The sequence below is a fragment of the Homarus americanus genome, unplaced genomic scaffold (assembly GCF_018991925.1).
Source record: "Homarus americanus isolate GMGI-L3 unplaced genomic scaffold, GMGI_Hamer_2.0 scaffold367, whole genome shotgun sequence".
Lineage (NCBI taxonomy): Eukaryota > Metazoa > Arthropoda > Malacostraca > Decapoda > Nephropidae > Homarus > Homarus americanus.
Genome location: NW_024743709.1, coordinates 2093474 through 2106443, shown reverse-complemented (window position 1 = coordinate 2106443; position 12970 = coordinate 2093474). Strand labels below are relative to the sequence as shown.

Here is a 12970-nt window from a genome sequence, read left to right as displayed (position 1 = left end):
TACTATACAGCAGGGTGGGGAGGACCACTGCTCGATATACCTGTAACTTTGTAGATAATTTCAGTTCTCTACAGCTGGGTACGGAGTCTGCCGAAGGCTCAAGATGCACATCTGATCCGATGTTGAATCTCTTCATCGATGTCCGCGGTGGTGGACAGGTGGGAGCCGAGATACTGAAAGTGGTAACAATAGAGAGGGTAGTACCGTTAAGCTGGGTGGATGGACGCACGCACACCGCCCCAGTACACCCCAGCCAACATATGGTACCGGTTTGAGAGGAAGGTCACGGTGTATGACCATACGAGGAGGCGCGCGGTGGTTGGCCGAGTCATCCTCCAGACTGGTGGGACTGGTTGCTATTGGCTGAGGGGTGGGGAGGAGGGCGAGGGGTAGGGTGAGGAGGGCGAGGGGTAAGGTGAGGAGGGCGGGCGAGGGGTAGGGTGGAGGAGGGCGAGGGGTAGGGGTGAGGGAGGGCGAAGGTAGGAGTATATTGAAGGAAGGGAAGAGGAAGCAAAGTGGTTAGGAGGACCGATTAGGGCGTGACGGGTGGGGGAGGAATGCGGCAACTCGGTACATACTCTCTCTCTCTCTCTCTCTCTCTCTCTCCCCTTCCTCCGCGTCCCTCCACTGGTCCGTGACAACGTACAAGATGTCAGGGAACCGAGGGCCATTCACGTACAACCTAACTTAACCTAAGCTAACTGAAATTTAACACAACCTAATCTAAACCTAACCTAACCTACAAGCTAAGCCATTTTAGTCTCCCAGTTAACACGGACTGGTGAAGCCGAAGTTCATTTAACCTGGTCTCTCCACACAGTCAACACCTTGCCTCACTACACTAACTGTTAACTGTTGTGACGTGTACTGAGCTACCACACATGGAATGGTTATCAGTGTATACAGTATTACACACACACACACACACACACACACACACACACACACCTGATTTATAATTTTAACGTAATACAATGCTATCAGTGTTTGTTTACCATCTTAATCAGCTGTTGTGTGACCTCACGTGTTAATGTTTACCTTGATCAGCTGTTGTGTGTGACCTCACGTGTTAATGTTTACCTTGATCAGCTGTTGTGTGGCGTCACGTACTGCTGCTGACCTCGCGTGACGTCACCTCAACTCACCTGCAACGAAAACAAAAACAATTGTACTTTCAAATTAAAAACAAAATACTTTAAATTATTACTTGTGTATAATATTAACAGTAAAAATAAGACTAAACTAAAGTATTATTTTGTATCTGAATAACTCGACCTTCAGTAAATAGCTTAAATATTATGTGAACCAGACAGACACGCAGCCCTGGTTGAGGTGGTTCTAATCAGTGTTGCCAGACCAAAATAACGAAGACAATAGGCGTAACAACAAGAAAATAACTTTCGTGGCAATCAGTGTTGCCAGAGAAAAAGTATCGGTGTGTGTGTGTGATTTGGAAACCTCCAGGTACATCGGCCTTACACTCACAACACTACCACCACCACCATCACCACTACTACCACCATCACCACCACTACCTCTACCACCATCACCACCATTCCTCTGGGAAATTATCTCAAGAGCCGTAAAATTCCTTCAGGCGTGTGTGTGTGTGTGTCTAGACAGGTACAGACAGAGAGACAGACGGGTAGGTAACTGTCTGTCTGTATTAGTATATCTTTACGTCTGTGTTTGTGTAGAATGACACCGGCTGCAACTCTATTAATAAACCGTTTATTATTATTACATACATACATAAACACACACACATACATACCAGCACAAAGACAGACATAGTTCAATGGTCCAGATATACTTTAAAACTGCCCCAAACACCTCCACCTGTTGTTGCTTTAACACTTAATAAACGCCACCAGTGTTTATGTCCCAGTAATAATATAACAATTAATTGAATACATAAAATTACTTAAAAATCACAGCCAAAAATTGCAGGTATATATTGTTAAGATAAATGGTAAAAAAAATTATAATTAAGTAGTGGAAAAAAAAACACGAGTAAGAGCGATATTTATAGTAGTAAATTAGCGAGTTTATAATTAGCGGAGAAAGATTCAAAGTTAGCGGAAAAGGTCTGAAAGTTAGCGGAAAAGGTCTGAAAGTTAGCAGAAAAGGTCTGAAAGTTAGCAGAAAATGTCTGAAAGTTAGCGGGAAGTTTAATTTACAAGAATATGAACGTAATTGGGAGAAATAACATTTAAAACTTAATACAATGAACGAAAAGAAAAAACGTTAGTAATTATAAAAAAAACTCGAATCAATAAAAAAAATCCCAATTAGCACAGAAAGGTATATTTACTCAGGTATATAAACAGGTCACGTATACCAGGTATATATACATATGCTGATAACCACAAGGAAAGAAGAAAACACCAAGTTCCCAAGCGCTTTCGTGTAATTCACATCTTCAGGGGTGAGTACAGACTAGAGAGAGAAATACAAACCAAGGTGTATATATACAGAGGAGGGTGAGACCAGGTCCACAATGGTCAGGTATTAGGTAATGACCCTACTAATCTTTAAACATTATTAGGGCAACAATAGGTGTATATAATAAAATAACACCAAACAAAAACTAAAATGCAAAATAATAAAAAAAATACAGAAAAACTACACAAAACCTGTATTTTATGAGGGAAACATTACAGCATTAAGATACACTGTAACTCTGCGTCAGACATTACAGCGAGTGTCTTCCTCATATGTAACCGATGCTGTACTGTAATTACCTGCGGTGATATAACAGGTAATAATAACAGGTGTGGTTAATGTAGTGTTCTAACTCAGGCATAACTACGGCGACATACACACATACATACATACATACATACATACATACATACATACATACATACATACACAAACACGCACACACAGGTACACACACTATCCGGGTTGTGATGAGGTTAGGTTGGAGGTATCTTAGCCAGCCAGCCAGCCAGCCACTACAGGCAGGAAAAAGGTGCACGTCAAAAAAATATTACCCCCGATATATCCTGGAGTGGGAAGGGGGAGGGAGGCTCTCACGGGGGTGGGTTCTCACGGGGGTTCTCACAGGGGGGAGGAGGAACATTTCATAGAAAGAAAGAACAGGGAGGGAGGGTCGAAGGCATTATGTTAAAGGGAGGGAATTGGTCCATTCAGGGGAGAGAGAGAGAGAGAGTTAGGAGAGAAGAAAGACTTGATCTCCTCGAGTGAATCAGGTCTTGTGCCACCTGGCCTACCTCTCACCTTGACCACAGTGACTGATGGTGTCACGGGGAGTGTTGGAGGCGAGTGTTGGAGGGGGTGGGGGAGGGTAGGAGGATGGTGGAGGGAGTAGGAGGGAGTGGAGGGGTGGGAGGGAGGGAGTGGGAGGGGTGGTGGAGGGAGTAGGAGGGTGGTGGAGAGGAGGAGGGAGGGATGGTGGAGAGTAGGAGGGATGGTGGAGGGGAGGGATGGTGGAGGGGGAGGGGTGGTGGAGGAGTAGGAGGGGTGGTGGAGGGAGGGAGGGAGTAGGAGGGGTGGTGGAGGGAGTGGGAGGGGTGGTGGAGGGAGTAGGGAGTGGTGGAGGGAGAGAGGGAGGGGTGGAGGAGGGAGTGGGAGGGGAGGGTGGTGGAGGGAGTGGTGGAGGGAGTAGGGAGTGGTGGAGGAGGGGTGGTGGAGGGAGTGGGAGGGGTGGTGGAGGGTGGAGGGTGGTGGAGGGTGGGGGAGGAGGGGTGGTGGAGGAGGAGGGGTGGAGGAGGTGGTGGAGGGGTGGAGGGGAAGGAGGGGTGGTGGAGGGAGTAGGGGGGGTGGAGTAAGTGTATAAGAGACAGCATCGTACACCCACACATCATAATTATGAAGGTTTTGGGATGTAAACACACACTCGAGTTACTGCACCACGTGAACACCACACTACCTGGTGTCTCCATGACCACGTGAGGTCAATAATGAAGGCTTTTGTTACACGACCCACCCACCCCATGTCTTAGTATGTAAGATTGTAAGAAGTCATTTTTGTTCAATATATATTTTCAGCCTTCGGGCGGCAGAACTTTTTCAATAAGCCTTTAATTATTATCTTACACACACACACACTCTCTCTCTCCTCCCTCCCTCGCTTGCCCCGCTCTCTCCTCCCTCCCTCCCTCCCTTGCCCTGCCCCTGCCTCCTCCTCCTCCCTCCTCCTCCCCTCCCCCTCCTCCTCCCTTGTCCTGCTCTCCCTCCCTCCTCCCTTGCTCCCTGCTCTCCTCCCTCCCTTCCTTGCTCCCTGCCTTCTCCCTCCCTTGCCCCGCTCTCTCCTCCCTCCCTTGCCCCGCTCTCTCCTCCCTCCCTTTCTCCCGGGGACTGAACACCGGATGGACATGAGGGAGGGGCGGGGAGTCGCCAGTAGAGGAGATAACTCCGGCATAACTCTGCCTGTGTGTCGCCACCGAGGGGGACTCACTCACTCACTCCTTGGTTCTTGAATTTAATTTAATTGAAACAGTTTATTTAGCCAGAGAAACATAGATACAGAGTGGATAATAATAACAATATTAACTCCTTGGTTCTTAAATGCCTTACAAGGGCTGTCGGTCAGATCGTCTACTGTCTACAGTATATGTATAGTGTTTGTACTTATATCTGGCACTTATATACCATAGTAGTGTACTTATATACCATAGTAGTGTACTTGTATACCATAGTAGTGTACTTATATACCATAGTAGTGTACTTGTATACCATAGTAGTGTACTTATATACCACAAACAGCGAGGACCTCAGCTAACGACGAGTAGTAGTACCCTGTGACCCTAACAACTTGTGGTTCGCCTCGCCGTCTCTCCCCACCAACAGTGACTCTTGCTCTCAATTCATTTTTTTTTTCAATTTCAATTGTTTATTCCTTGATAGAGGAAGTGGGATCCTAGTGCTGTCACTAGGTACCCCTGTACGATGACACCAGAAGCATCTGGCAAGTGTGACAAGTATATACAGTATAAATATTATAAAGGGGCTTACTAAAGCCTAAGGAAGGTTCTCGCTCTCTCCATTTCTCTTACCCCCCTTTTCTTCCTCCTTCCTTCCCTCAATATTTCCTTCATTTTCTCTCCTTTCCTCCCTCACCACGTGGACCATCAACTATATACAAACACCAAGTAACTACGTCACAACAGCATTTTCTGTCGGATTTTCGCCTGGCGTAGATTCCCGGGGGTGGTGTGTGAATAATAATAATAATAATAATAATAATAATAATAATAATAATAATAATAATAATAATATAATAATAATAAAAATATAATAATAATAATAATAATAATAATAATAATAATAATAATTAATGGTTTATTAAAAAAGTTCTACAGCCCGAAGGCTGAATATATATACTGGACAAAAATGACTTCTTACATACAAAGACATGAGGTGGGTGGGTCGTTTAAAATAAGCCTTTATTACTGAAAGAAGAAGGTACAATGATTGAACATACAAATTATTATAGTTTACAGTTGATGGCCCGGGCCTGGGGTGGTCATGGAGACACCAGGTGGTGTGGTGTTCACGTGGTGCAGTAACTCGTCCTCGGGTGTTGATATGAAGGACCTCACGTGGTCATGGAGACACCAGGTGGTGTGGGGTGGTGTCACAGTACCTCGCCCTGCAGGGTGGTGTTGTGTTATCTCGTACTCAGGTGAGAAGCCGACCCCCTATTGTTCCCATGGTGGACAGATTAGCACCTCCTGGTCAGAAGATGGCGGTCAGTTCCCAGGGGTGCTTATGTCACTGGTGGGTCACGGCTTTCACTGGTACTGTCTAGTGCTGAATTGATTGGCTTAAACACTGTTCATCACTGTTCAACACTGGTTCCACTTCTTTCCGAAACGAAATTGTCACTTTTGATTATGTAGATATCCCGGTGGTGAGGATGGGTCGGGGAGAGGGACTTGGGGAATGGGCTGAACATTGACCAAGGGAGGCAGCTGCTCAGCAGGAGCAGCGCCTGAATAGGTCTCGACCCGACGATGGTCAAGGATGTATGTGTATGTGTGTGTGTGTGTGTGTGTGTGTCAGATAGGATGGCAGGAGGCACAGGTAGGATGGCAGGACGCCACAGAATCCACTGACAACAAAAGGTCAAGAGTGTCGACACGGGGGTTCCTGCGGTAACCTGATGACACGTAGGAATTCCCTCGGTTCCCTGACACGAGGCCTACAATCCCCAAGTCCCAGTCCTTCAAGTTCTAAAGCTTTCTAATCTTTGAGCCACTTGAAGGGTGACCTCTGACCTTCAAGGGTAACCTCTGACCTTCAAGAGTGACCGTCTGATCCCCCGGCAGGATGAATTGTATGAATTTCCGGTTCGCTTATCGTGTTATGGGAAGGAGGTTGGGTGAAGCTGTGGAAGAGGGTGTGGGTGGTGGGAAGGACCTCTCTTGAAAAGCATCTAGAGAGAGAGAGAGTCCCCAAAATAGAATTAACACCATCATAACCCTAAATCTCCCCCCCCCCTCCCCTCTCCTCCCTCTCAATAACACCTTCTCCCTCCAAGTCTTCCCGAGGATAGTGTAACCTCTCCCTCTCTCCACCCCCGACTCCATCTCACCTGTAATCAATCTATTTTAGTCACCTTATCTCCCCCCAAACCTGCTGACCTGTACCTGTTGACCTGTACCTGCCGACCTTACGGGGGGGTGAGGTGTATGATATCACTTTTAAGATGGTGATGGTGGTGAGGGTGATGAAGGTGAGGATGGTGATGGTGGTGAGGATGGTGATGGTGGTGAGGGTGATGAAGGTGAGGATGGTGATGGTGGTGAGGGTGGTGATGGTGGTGAGGGTGATGAAGGTGAGGATGGTGATGGTGGTGGAGGATGCAGATGGTGGTGAGGACAGATGGTGGGTGAGGCGAGGATGGTGGTGGGAGGATGAAGATGGTAGGAGATGCAGTGATGGTGGTGAGGGTGGTGATTGGTAGGAGGGTGATGAGATGGGTGAGGATGGTGATGGTGGTGAGGATGAGATGGTGGGGAGGGATGAGATGGTAGGAGATGGTGATGGTGGTGAGAGGGTGTAGATGGTGGTGGAGGTAGGACAGAGGATGCAGGATGGTGGGAGGATGGTGATGGTGGTGGGGAGGGTGATGAAGGTGAGGATTAGATGGTGGTGAGGATGTAGGATGGTGGTGAGGATGTAGGATGGTGGTGAGGGAGGTGATGGTGGTGAGGGTGGTGATGGTGGAGGATGGTGATGGCGGTGAGGATGGTGATGGTGGTGAGGGCGATGAAGGTGAGGATGAGATGGTGGTGAGGGTAGATGGTGGTGGGGAGGGTGATGAAGGTGGGAGGGATGGTGATGGTGGTGAGACAGTGATGGTGGGTGAGGGTGATGAAGGTGAGGATGGTGATGGTGGTGAGGGTGATGAAGGTGAGGATGGTGATGTAGGTAGGGCGGTGATGGTGGTGAGGGAAGATGAAGGTGGAGGATGGTGAGGGTGATGAAGGCGAGGATGGTGATGGTGGTGAGGATGGTGATGGTAGAGGATGGTGGGATGGCTAGGGAGAGGATGGTGGTTTAGGACAGGGTGGTGAAGGTGAGAATGGTGTCGATGATGGTGATTAAGGTAAGAGTGGCGAAGGTCGTGACATATAATGTACATAAACAGTGGAGGTATACAATGTACGTAGGGGGGGGTGATGGAGAGGGAGGAACAGTGTTTCAGGTGTGTGTAAAATTAATCAGTTTATCTCACTTAACTTCTTAATCTGTCCACCATCGTCTCTCTCTGTTTGTGTATGTCTGTCTGTCTGTCCCTGTCTGTCTCACGTCTCACAAACGGCTCATCAGTATTTACATCAACACGTTGAGCCTCCAAGGTTTGTTTAGTGACGTCATAAGCGATAGGTTGGTTTTCATTCTGACGTCATCGGCGCCATGTTTATTATATGACGTCAGGTTTCGCAAAAACAATAAAAAATCGCCCGCACGAGCACTCACAGGCGCCAGGCGTCACCTTTCACCCAACAATGATAACCTTCTGGGAACTTAGCCTGGCGCATTTTCGACAGACTTCAAACTCTACGCCAGACTAACGTACGGTCGGTATGACTGTGTAGCCTGGCGGTGCGTTACCATGACGACACCTCGCTACTACGGCCTCGACTGTCTGTCCAACTCCCGTCTACCCATCCATCTACTGTCAGTGCACGCACGCACACACACGCGCGTACACACACACACACAGTGCCAAACAAACAAGAATTCTCAGTAACAAAAGGGGAGGGGAGGGGGAGGGGGGGTAATTTCCCTATTATGGTAACACTGGTGGAAGGTTTACACGCCGAGCTGGTGTAAAGTTTGACCCAATAGTGAAGCCGAAACTCGGTGGTGTCTGGGGGTCACTGCTTGGCACTCTTACTGGCACTGAGTGTTTGTGTTTGTTGTGAGTTTTTTGTGGTGTGTGTGTGTGTGTGTGTTGTGGTGTGTGTGTGTGTGTGTTTGTGGTGTGTGTGTGTGTGTGTGTGTGTGTGTGTGTGTGTGTGTGTGTGTGTGTGTGTTTGTGGTGGTGTGTGTGTGTGTGTGTGTGTGTGTTTGTTGTGTGTGTGTGTGTGTGTGTGTGTGTGTGTCTAGTAATTCGGTCTTATCTCCACCAAGATCTTAACACCAGCGCTCGTGTTAGTCATTAGCGAATTTAATATACTTTAAACACGCCTCGACACACTTTAACACACTCCAACACTTAAAACTTTACTTCAGCACACTTTAACACACTCAAAACTCACTTCAACACACCTTAACACATCACAGCAATCCTAAACATACTTCAACACACCATAACACACTTTAAAACACCTCAACACACTTTAATTACACAATAAAAAATTCCAACACTTTAAACACACCCCTACACACCTTTAAACACACCCCTACACACCTTTAAACACACCCCTACACACCTTTAAACACACTTACACACTCTTTAAACACACCTCTTACACACTTTAAACATTACCCCTTACACACTCTTAAACACACCCCTACAATTTTAAACACACTCCCTACACACTCTTTTAAACACACACTTACACACCCCTACATACAATTTTAAATACACTCCTTACACACCTTTTAAACACACCCCTACACACCTTTAAACACACCCCTACACACCTTTAAACACACCCCTACACACCTTTAAACACACCCCTACACACCTTTAAACACACCCCTACACACCTTTAAACACACCCCTACACACTTTCACACGCACCCCAACACACACACTACCTGGCCGCCTCATTACAAACTCGCCTGTAAAACAAACGTGAGGAAATGGCACACACATTAATGTCTTTGACCTAACAATAACAAACCTGACCTTGACCTTTTGGGTAATGAGGTCAGTAAATCACCTTTATACACCTAGTTAATAGCGTTAAATCTAATAGTGAATAGTGATTAGCAAATTGCGTTAGGTAATTATATTTTGATATGCTTGACAAATTAATAGAAAAGTCAGGGAATAAGAGATTGAATGTTATATGATAAATAATGTTAATAATGAGGAAATATACGATAACAGGTAATGTAAGGGAGAAACAGAAGATAACATGTCAAGTGATAACATCTTGGAGGTTCACACTCGAGGTTCCAACAACAGATAAGAAGATAACAGGTATGAATGAAGAGCCTCTCCTTAAATTATGAACCTGTTACCAACCCCCTCCCGTCCATGGAAGTCTCATAATTTAATGTTTAGTATCTTAATTACTTTCTCCTCCTTCAGAGCTAAAACTCCACTCAAGGGTCTAGTCTACCTGGGGCACTGATACTCGAGACACAACTCCGAGGCCCACGTACAAGTAGTAGTTTTGTACGTGATAAGAGTTTCCCTGAAGTCTTATCCTTAGTTTTGGACACACACACACACACACACACACACACACACACACACACACACACACAATAATAATAATTCAGTGTGTCTACGAATGATAGATCAATACGTATTTAATATCATTTATGCATTTTTATTGTTATTATTATTATTATTATTATATTAGTATTATTATTACCATCGTGGACAACACAACACCATTTTCTCTAACCGTGATAAGTGGCAAGTCGTGTTCATGCCACTACCTCCACCCACCACTGCCACAACTATCACAGCCTTCACCACACACACATACACTACTACCACCACCATCACACACACCACCGCTGCTACTACCACCACCACCACCATACACGCCTACTACAGGTAATATGAGGAAGGTGACCACTATACTCCAGGAACACACACTACACCACGTCCATACAAGTGTATTCTTCTACATCTTGATAATTAATAGCTGCTAACACCTATAATTAACTATCTAAATTTACCTCACCGTATCTAACTGTACCTGTCATCACTCAAAGCACAGACCATCACTGTATCACACTAATAACATCTGTAGACTCGAACCAGTTACATAAATAATTCAGTGGAACAAACACTCTCATTGTTTACACCGTGACGTCATGATAGTAGGGAGTATTAACTGGCTGGTTCGTGATGGTTACAGCCTGACGTCACCTACTGGCTTTAGAGAACAGTGTGTGCTGTGGCCAAGTGGGTAGAACACTCACTTTCTGTCCTGCGTGTCGCTGGTTCGATTCTGAGGTATTTGATTTTACATTGAGGAAGTGATGGTGAGGAGGAGGAGGAGGGGAGTGATGGTGAGGAAGAGGGGAGAGATGGTGAGGAGGAGGGGAGTGATGGTGAGAAGGGGAGTGATGGTGAGGAGGAGGGGTGTGATGGTGAGGAGGAGGGGTGTGATGGTGAGGAGGAGGAGTGCAGTGAGTAGTGGGTGTGATGGTGAGAAAGTGGAGAGATAGGTGTGATGGTGAGGGAGGAGGGGGAAGTAGCAGGAGGGTGATGGTGGAGGAGGAGGAAAGAGTGTGAGGAGGAGGGGTGACAGGAGAGGAGGGATGCAGAGGGAGGAGGGAGAGATGGGGAGAGAGTGGAGTGGAGGGTGAGGAGGAGGGAGTGATGGTGAGGAGGAGGAGAGTGATGGTGAGGAGGAGAGTGATGGTGAGGAGGGGTGGTGGTGACTTACTGTATGCTTTGTGTAGTGAGGAGGAGAGAGAGAGGGAGGGGAGGAGAAGGAGCAGGAAGAGGCGCCGCCGCTTGGGAGAGGTTCAGGTTACTAACGTGATGCTGCCGTGACGTCACTACCCAAAATCGTCGTCTTCATTGGCAGATGGCTAGCTGTAGTACTCTCTCTCAGTATGATCATTTAAACCCCTGAATACCATGCCATAGTACAGGTGTGACTCATAGTACAGGTGTGACTCGCGACTCGCACAGGTGTAGGGCGACTCATGACTCGCATTCTTTAGTATAAATTTTTTCCCAGCTTTCACAAACTTTCTACAGTAACATGTTCCTCGTCTTCCTTCCTTCCTTCCTTCCTTCTCCTCCCTCCCTCTCGCTGTCTCTCTCCTTCCTTCCTCCATCTTTTCTTCCTTCCCCTTTTCCTCCCTCCCTCCATCCCATTACTCCTCCCTATTCACCCCCCATTAAAGTTCCTACATGACGTCAGCGGCACACCCATTCAAGACGATGTCCTAAGGAGAGCCCCCCACCCCCGCCTCTCCCTTCAACATACTCAAGGGTTTAAGCAATTGTACTCGGGTTCTCATCGTACTCCACGTCTTAATCCATCGTACTCAAAGGTCTTGGGGTATCGTACTCGAGCATTTAAACCACCGTACTCAAGGCACTTCAAACATACGGTGCACCAACATGTACTCAGTGATTGGGGCCGTCATGCTTTAACTGTGTCTCACTAAACGAGCCCATGAACCCGTGACCGCTTCACTGCCGGGTCGCTGACGAAGCCTCACCCACTTTCTACGAAGCTCCTCACCACCACCTGAAGCTCCTCGCCACCACCTGAAGCTCCTCGCCACCACCTGAAGCTCCTCACCACCACCTGAAGCTCCTCACCACCACCTGAAGCTCCTCACCACCACCTGAAGCTCCTCACCACCACCTGAAGCTCCTCACCACCACCTGAAATCTCCACCACACAAGCTCCTCCACCACCACCTGGCTCCCTCACCACCACCTGAAGCTCCTCACCACCACCTAGGCTCCTCCACCTACCTGGAAGCTCTCACCACCATCTGAGCTCCTCACACCATCTGAAGCTCCCTCCCACCCCCCACCACCTGAAAACACCCTCCACTTTCTGCACAGGCTCCCTCACCACCACCTGAGCTCCTCCCTGCCTACCTGAGCTCCTCGCCACCACCTGGCTCCTCCACCACCACCTGAAGCTCCCCCACACTACCACCTGAAGCTCCTCACCACCACCTGAGCTCCTCACACCACCACCACCTGAAGCTCCTCCACCCACCACCAAGGCTCCTCACCACCACCTGAAGCTCCTCACCACCACCTGAGCTCCTCACCACCACCTGGGCTCCTCACCACCTGAGCTCCTCCACCACCACTAGGCTCCTCACCACCACCTGAGCTCCTGCCTGAGCTCCTCACCTAAGGCTCCCTCACCACCACCTAGGCTCCTCCACACCCACACCTGGAAGCTCTCCTCCCTCACCACCTGAGAGCTCCTCCTGCACCATCTAGGCTCCTCACACCACCATCTGAAGCTCCTCCACCCTGCACCTGAAGCTCCTCACCACCTGAGCTCCTGCCACCATCAGCTCCTCCACCCACCACCTGCTCCCTCACACCACCTGAGCTCCCCTCACCCACCACCTGAAGCTCCTCACCACCACCTGAAGCTCCTCACCACCACCTGAAGCTCCTCACCACCACCTGAAGCTCCTCACCACCACCTGAAGCTCCTCACCACCACCTGAAGCTCCTCACCACCATCTGAAGCTCCTCACCACCATCTGAAGCTCCTCACCACCATCTGAAGCTCCTCATCACCACCTGAAGCTCCTCACCACCATCTGAAGCTCCTCCTTTTTGGAGGAGTTATCCTTAGCT

At 48.0% G+C, this 12970-nt stretch overlaps 1 protein-coding gene across 9 annotated transcripts in view; it reads right to left on the bottom strand.

Moving 5' to 3' along the window:
* The window catches only part of LOC121877346 (sodium/calcium exchanger 2-like), a 94804-nt gene that overhangs the window by 59738 nt on the left and 22096 nt on the right, over positions 1–12970 (bottom strand). For all 9 annotated transcript variants that reach the window (XM_042383060.1, XM_042383064.1, XM_042383056.1 and 6 more), the window contains exon 2: positions 1081–1145. The gene's annotated coding sequence lies outside the window, so the exon portion shown is untranslated. The remainder of the gene's footprint in view (positions 1–1080; positions 1146–12970) is intronic.